The sequence below is a fragment of the Giraffa tippelskirchi genome, chromosome 10 (genome assembly GCF_054371585.1).
Source record: "Giraffa tippelskirchi isolate mGirTip1 chromosome 10, T2T-mGirTip1v1.2.pri, whole genome shotgun sequence".
Taxonomy (NCBI): Eukaryota; Metazoa; Chordata; class Mammalia; order Artiodactyla; family Giraffidae; genus Giraffa; species Giraffa tippelskirchi.
Window position 1 is genome coordinate 122,046,081 of NC_137284.1, and position 7,236 is coordinate 122,053,316.

Sequence of the window (7,236 nt, forward strand, 5' to 3'; positions counted from 1 at the left end):
TTGTTTTTGCTTTGGCTCCATCTCTTCATTCTTTCTGGAGTTATTTCTCCACTGATCTCCAGTAGCATATTGGTCACCTACTGACCTAGGGAGTTCATCTTTCAGTGTCCTATCTTTTTGCCTTTTCGTACTGTTCATGGGGTTCTCAAGGCAAGAATACTGAAGTGGTTTGCCATTCCCTTCTCCAGTGGACCACATTTTGTCAGAACTCTCTACCATGACCTCTCCGTCTTGGGTGGCCCTACACGGCATAGCTCATAATTTCACTGAGTTAGACAAGGCTGTGGCCCATGTAATTTAGATTGGTTAGCTTTCTGTGATTGTAGTTTTCAGTCTGTCTGCCCTCTGATGGAGAAGGATAAGAGGCTTATGGAAGCTTCCTGATGGGAGAGACTGACTGAGGGGGAAAGTGGGTCTTGTTCTGATGGGCGGGACCATGTTCAGTAAATCTTTAATCCAATTTTCTGTTGATAGGTGGGGCTGTGTTCCCTTCCTGTTATTTGACATGAGGCCAAAATATGGTGGAGGTAATAAAGATAATGGCAACCTGCTTCGAAAGGTCCCACGCACACACTGCTACACTCAGTGCCCCCAACCCTGCAGCAGGCCACCACCGACCCACACCTCTGCCAGAGACTCCTGGACACTCACGGGCAAGTCTGGGTCAGTCTTTTATGGGGTCCCTGCTCCTTTCTCCTGGGTCCTGATGTGCACAAGGTTCTGTATGTGCCCTCCCAAGAGTCTGTCTCCCCGGTCCTGTGTAAGTTCTGGTGGCTCTATGGTGGGGTTAATGGCAACCTCCTCCAAGCTGGCTTATGCCATAACCAGGTCTACTGTACCCAGAGCCCCTGCCCCTGCGGCAGGCCACTGCTGACCTGTACCTCCTCAGGAGATGCTCAAACACAGTTCTGTCTCAGTCTCTGTGGGGTCTCTGGGTCCTGGTGTGCACAAGGTATGTTTGAGCCCTCGGAGCGTCTCTGGCAGGTGTGGGGTTTGATTCTAAATATAATTTTGCCCCTCCTGCCATCTTGTTGGGGCTTCTCGTTTGCTATAGCGCCATGCAGCCACTGCTCCATCGCCTACCGTCTTGCTGGGGCTTCTCTGCTCTTGGACGTGGGGTATCTCCTCACAGTTGCTCCAGCTCCATCCCCAAGAAAAAGAAATGCAAAAAGGCTAAATGGTTGTCTGAGGAGGTCTTACAAACAGCTGTGAAAAGAAGAGAAGAGAATGGCAAAGGAGAAAAGGAAAGATACACCCAATTGAATGCAGAGTTCCAAAGAATAGCAAGGAGAGATAAGAAAGCCTTCCTCTGTGATCAATGCAAAGAAATAGAGGAAAACAATAGAATGGGAAAGACTAGAGATCTCTTCAAGAAAATCAGAGATACCAAAGGAACATTTCATAAAAATATGGGGCACAATAAAGGACAGAAATGGTATGGACATAACAGAAGCAGATTTTAAGAAGAGGTGGCAAGAATACACAGAAGAACTATACAAAAAAGATCTTCACAAGCCAGATAATCACAATGGTGTGATCACTCACCTAGAGCCAGACATCCTGGAATGTGAGGTCAAGTGGGCCTTAGGAAACATCACTATGAACAAAGCTAGTGGAGGTGATGGAGTTCCAGTTGAGCTATTTCAAATCCTAAAAGATGATGCTGTGAAAGTGCTGCATTCAGTATGCCAGCAAATTTGGAAAATGCAGCAGTGGCCAGAGGACTGGAAAAGGTCAGTTTTCATGTCAACCCCAAAGAAAGGCAATGCCAAAAAATGTTCGAACCACTGCACAATTGCACTCATCTCACACGCTAGCAAAGGAATGCTCAAAATTCTCCAAGCCAGGCTTCAAAAGTACATGAACTGTGAACTTCCAGATGTTCAAGTTGGATTTAGAAAAGGCAGAGGAACCTGCCTTCAGAGGTTCCTTCAGAGGAACCTTTTGAACCAGAGATCAAATTGCCAACATCCGTTAGATCGTTGAAAAAGTGAGAAAGTTCCAGAAAAGCATCTACTGCTGCTTTATTGACTATGCCAAAGCCTTTGTGTGGATCACCACAAACTGTGGAAAATTATGAAAGAGATGGGACTACCAGACCACCTGACCTGCCTCTTGAGAAACCTGTACGCAGGTCAAGAAGCAACAGTTAGAACTGGACATGGAACAACAGACCAGTTCCAGATAAGAAAAGGAATACATCAAGGCTGTATATTGTCACTCTGCTTATTTAACTTATATGCAGAATACATCATGAGAAATGCTGTGCTGGAAGAAGCACAAGCTAGAATCAAAATTGCCGGGAGAAATATCAATAACCTCAGATATGCAGATGACACCACCCTTATGGCAGAAAGTGAAGAACTAAAGAGACTCTTGATGAAAGTGAAAGAGGAGAGTGGAAAAGTCGGCTTAAAGCTCAACATTCAGAAAACTAAGATCATGGCATCCGGTCCATCACTTCACGGCAAATAGATGGGGAAACAGTGGAAACAGTGGCTCACTTTATTTTTTTGGGCTCCAAAATCACTGCAATGGTGATTGCAGCCATGAAATTAAAAGACACTTACTCCTTGCAAGGAAAGTTATGACCAACCTAGACAGCATATTAAAAAGCAGAGACATTACTTTGTCAACAAAGGTCCATCTAGTCAAGGCTATGGTTTTTCCAGTAGTCATGTATGGAGGTGAGAGTTGGACTACAAAGAAAGGTGAGTGCTGAAGAATTGATGCTTTTGAACTGTGGTGTTGGAGAAGACTCTTGAGAGTCCGTTGGACTGCAAGGAGATCCAACCAGTCCATCCTAAAGGAGATCAGTCCTGGGTGTTCATAGGAAGGACCAATGTTGAAGCTGAAACTCCAATACTTTGGCCACCTGATGTGAAGAGCAGAGTCATTTGAAAAGACCCTGATGCTGGGAAGGATTGGGGGCAGGAGGAGAAGGGGACAACAGAGGATGAGGTGGTTGGATGGCATCACCGACTCGATGGACATGAGTTTGGGTAAACTCCAGAAGTTGATGAGGGACAGGGAGGCCTGGCGTGCTGCAGTTCATGGGGTCACAATGAGTCGGACGCGACTTAGTGACTGAACTGAACTGAATGCTGTTAGTGTGTTTTAACAAACCAGGAAATTGAGGGTGGTAAGTGCAGTAAAAATGTTGTAAAACTGGCCAAACTGCGCAGACTTGTTCAGCACCTGGACAGTGAAATGGGTTCCTCAATCATGAAATTTATGAGAAGTTCCCCAGGTAGGGATAAATCTTTTCCAAAAGTACTTTAGTCATAGAAGATGGTAGTAACCTATCTATAAGGGAAGCTTCAGCCCAGTGTGCCAACATACAGACCATGACTAACACATACCTATATCCATGATATGAAGGAAGTTGCCTGAAATCCATCTGCCAGAACTCAAATGATCCATCAGTGATCTAAAATTTCCACGAGCAGTGCAAACAGGCTTCCCTGGGTGTACTTTAGACAAAGGGGACAGTGAAGTAGGTACTTTCTGGGGCTTTGTTCATGTTTCCCCAACAATACTGACTCATGAAGCCTCATTTTGTCAGCATGAAAGAAAGTGGAAGTAGCTTAGTTGTGTCCCGACTCTTTGCGACCCCATGGACTATACAGCCTATGGAATTCTCCAGGCCAGAATACTGGAGTGGGTAGCCTTTCCCTTCTCCAGGGGATCTTCCCAACCCAGGGATTGAATCCAGGTCTCCTGCATTGCAGGCGGATTCTTTACCAGTGGTTTAATGCATGTACAGTGGTGAGGAGTGGGAATTTCAGTCTCTGGTAGGACTGGGTAATTATTTGGTCTAAACCAGAGCTTTCTCTTTTACCAAACCAACTGTCATTGAATTCCCAATCTTGTTTCTCTTTTCCTGAGGCCAAGTTTTGGGCTTCTTGAGCTTTAAAGTTCTCATTCAGGGAATATCCCTTTGGGCCAAGACAGAAGTTTAGCTGCTGTTCCTTTAAAGACAGAATTCCTTGCAGAAATTTTAGCAAGGTGATTTACCTTAGCTTCCAGAGAGTCAAGTTTAGAATAGCCTGGATCTTACTAATAATTCAAGAACGAATAAAAGTGTTGTATCCAGTAATTCCTGAACACTGGCACCATTTTAAATTTTATTTCTGCTGGAATTTGGGAAACCACATTGCTTCCACAATATCCCAAAATCGTAAGCTACTCCAAAAACATATCTATTGTCAATATAAATATTGGCAGTTTTGCCCTTGGCTGAAGTATGAGCCTGTGTAAAAGCACATAGTTCAGCCTGTTGGGCCAAAGTGAAAGTGAAGTCGCTCAGTCGTGTCTGACTCTTTGCGACTCCATGGACTGTAGCCTACCACTCTGCTCTGTCCGTAGCCATTGGTAAAGATGCTGCCTCAACAACATCAAAAGAAGTTGAGAAGTTGAGATCACATACCCAGCACAGTATCTGCCATTGTCTCCTTTTAAATAAGAGCCATCAGTAAGCATTAAAAGTCAGTGTTTCCCAGTGAAATTTCCTACAGGTCATTATGAGGAGTCAGGAGGAGGTCCGTCAAGGTTAAGCCGTTGTGAGGTACTTCATTGGTGACAGAAGAGGAGCAGGGTTCAGACTATTACAGTGTCAAAGTTATGTCAAGAGCAGCTAACGAAAGGACTCCATAGGAGGTGAGATGACTGGCTGGGAAATGTTGAGTGTGATGAGAATTCGTGAGGGCTATTGCATGAGGTATGGAAAGGAGGTCCCACAATGATTTTCTCAGCAGCCTTAACAACAATGACAGTGGCCGTGATGGCTTTAGGGAAGAGGGGTATTTCTGTGTGACAGGGTTCAGTTGCTGGCCATAGTGGCCTATGGGTTGATGCTGGTCCCCATGTTTTGGGGAGAGTTTTCCAAGAGCAGTCCCTTCCTTTTCATATACAAAAAAGGAATCTGATCATTGAGATGCCCACAGGCAGGTGAGTTCATCAAACTCTCTTTTAAGTCCTTAAAAGCTATGTCATTTGGTTCTTCCCTTAAAATTGGGTTGTGGTTTTGCTTTGGTAAAACATACAGAGGTTTGGCCATAAGAGAAATTTGGAACTCAATTTTGCCTATAATCAACTAACCTGAGAAAACCTCATGGTTGGTGCTTCGTTTTGGGTTTAGAGAAACTTAGGATACCAGGAAGTCTGTCTGGATCTAAACATAGTCTTTGTTCTGATATCAGATGCCCTAAATAATGAACCTAGGTTTGGGGCAGATTGCTGTTTATCTTCACCACCTTATGTCCTTTTAAGGCTAAACACTTTAGAAGGTGACTGATGACTTCTGCAAGGAGGTTTGAGAAAGAGAGAAGAGAAACAAATCATTTACATATTGTAACAAAGTTTAACCTCTTGAAAACGTATCATCAGATCAGTCTTCAGGATTTTGACTCTTCAATATCTCTGCTCCATCTCTGATGATACTGATCTGATTCTATAAGCACAGATCATCTGTCCCTATTCAATCAGCTACCATCCTCCTTATGGGCAAAATCTCCAGCTGATATTGGCAAAATTCACAGATGTCCCCCACCAAGATTCAAACAAATCTCTTAAGGAGATTTCCCCAAGGAGACTCAGTAAAACCCTGAGGTATTACTGTCCAGGTGAATACTTTTTCTTCTTCAGTGAAAGCAGAAAGGTATTTAGTTGCTTCAATTGGAATGTTACAGAAATGTACTGCATAAATCAATTACAGTAAAGAATTTACCTTCTGTAGGAAAGGCTGTTACTAACACATGAGAAAAGCAACAGGATGTCAAGAGTTAACACTTGTTTAATACTTCGATGTCTGGACAAACCTATACCCTTACCTATACCCTTGGCTTTTAGGTTTCCTCACCTGTAAAATGGGAGTGTTATAGGAGCTAATAAAGGGATAATGAGGCCTTGAGCTTTGTATCTTCTGTTCTTTATGCCTGGAATGGCTTCTTTACATATATGGTGTCGATTCTGGGAAGAGGTTTTGAGAGATTTGTTTGAATCTTGGTGGGGGACATCTGTGAATTTTGCCAATATCAGCTGGAGATTTTGCCCATAACGAGGATGGTAGCTGATTCAATAGAGACAGATGATCTGTGCTTATAGAATCAGATCAGTATCATCAGAGATGGAGCAGAGATATTGAAGAGTCATTTAATTCACCTTGTTGATTACTTTGATGAGTACTGCCAAATTCTGGAATCATTTCCCGCTTTAGGGAGAAAGAAATTCTGGCATGATACTTCTCTAAAAAGTCTTGCCCTAATAAATGGATAGAGGGGGAAGAACTAAGGAGAAAAGACTGTATTTCTCAAAAGGTCTAAAACAACATGGAATAGATTCCTTAGAGATCCCTGCTATTTGAACTGTTTACTCTGAGGCAGGGGCTGCTTTAGAGTAGCAGGGCTGATCAATGAGAGGGTGGATCCTGTGTCGGGACTGGAAGAGATTGACCCCAATCTGGAGAAATGTTTCTCTAAGCAAGTTAAGAGGAAGGATTGGGAAGAGCCTCTGGAGTTTCTTGGAGTCCAATCATTGAGAATTGGGAGGATATTGAAAAGGCTGGTTAAAAGACTGAAGGTACCTGAAGCACTTAAATTTGTAACAATCTCTTTCCCAAAGTCCTGGATAATAGCAGAAACTAGGAAGGTTTTCATTTCATTTAGGAGGCTTCATTTGCTCCAGTTGAAAATAAAGGATTTTAGCTGTCTCCATTTTAGGTGACTCCTCTGGAGTGTGAGAGAGTTGGTTTGCCAGATTAAATCTGGAATGAACATTTCCCCTTCCATCTTGGTCCTTTTTGCTAAAAGGGAATGGTCCTGCTTCAGCCCACTAACAAACATGGAGTTAAAAGCTGCTTGTGTAGGATTAACATCTGAAGGAAGACCAGAATTTTCTTTAAAAACAATCTGAAGTCAATTGGAATAGTCATGAACAGATTCATTAAGCTATTGTGTATAAGCCTGCATTTTATTCCAATCAGCAGGCTTTGGAAAAGCTGTAGGAATTGCCCCATGAAGCCACTTAGCGATTGCCTGAGCCTGATCGTATAAGTTAGGAAGGTGGGCTCCCACTTGTAATTCTAAAGGCCTTTTAGGATATTCCCAAGTAGCAGTTTTCATCCAATGCTGGGCCTAGCCTTCATGACAAGCTATGAACTAGCTGATTCAGTCAAAGAAAACAAGTTGCTGAGTTTGAAGGACTGTATTAAATTCCTCAGCAAATCTGTGAGGCTCT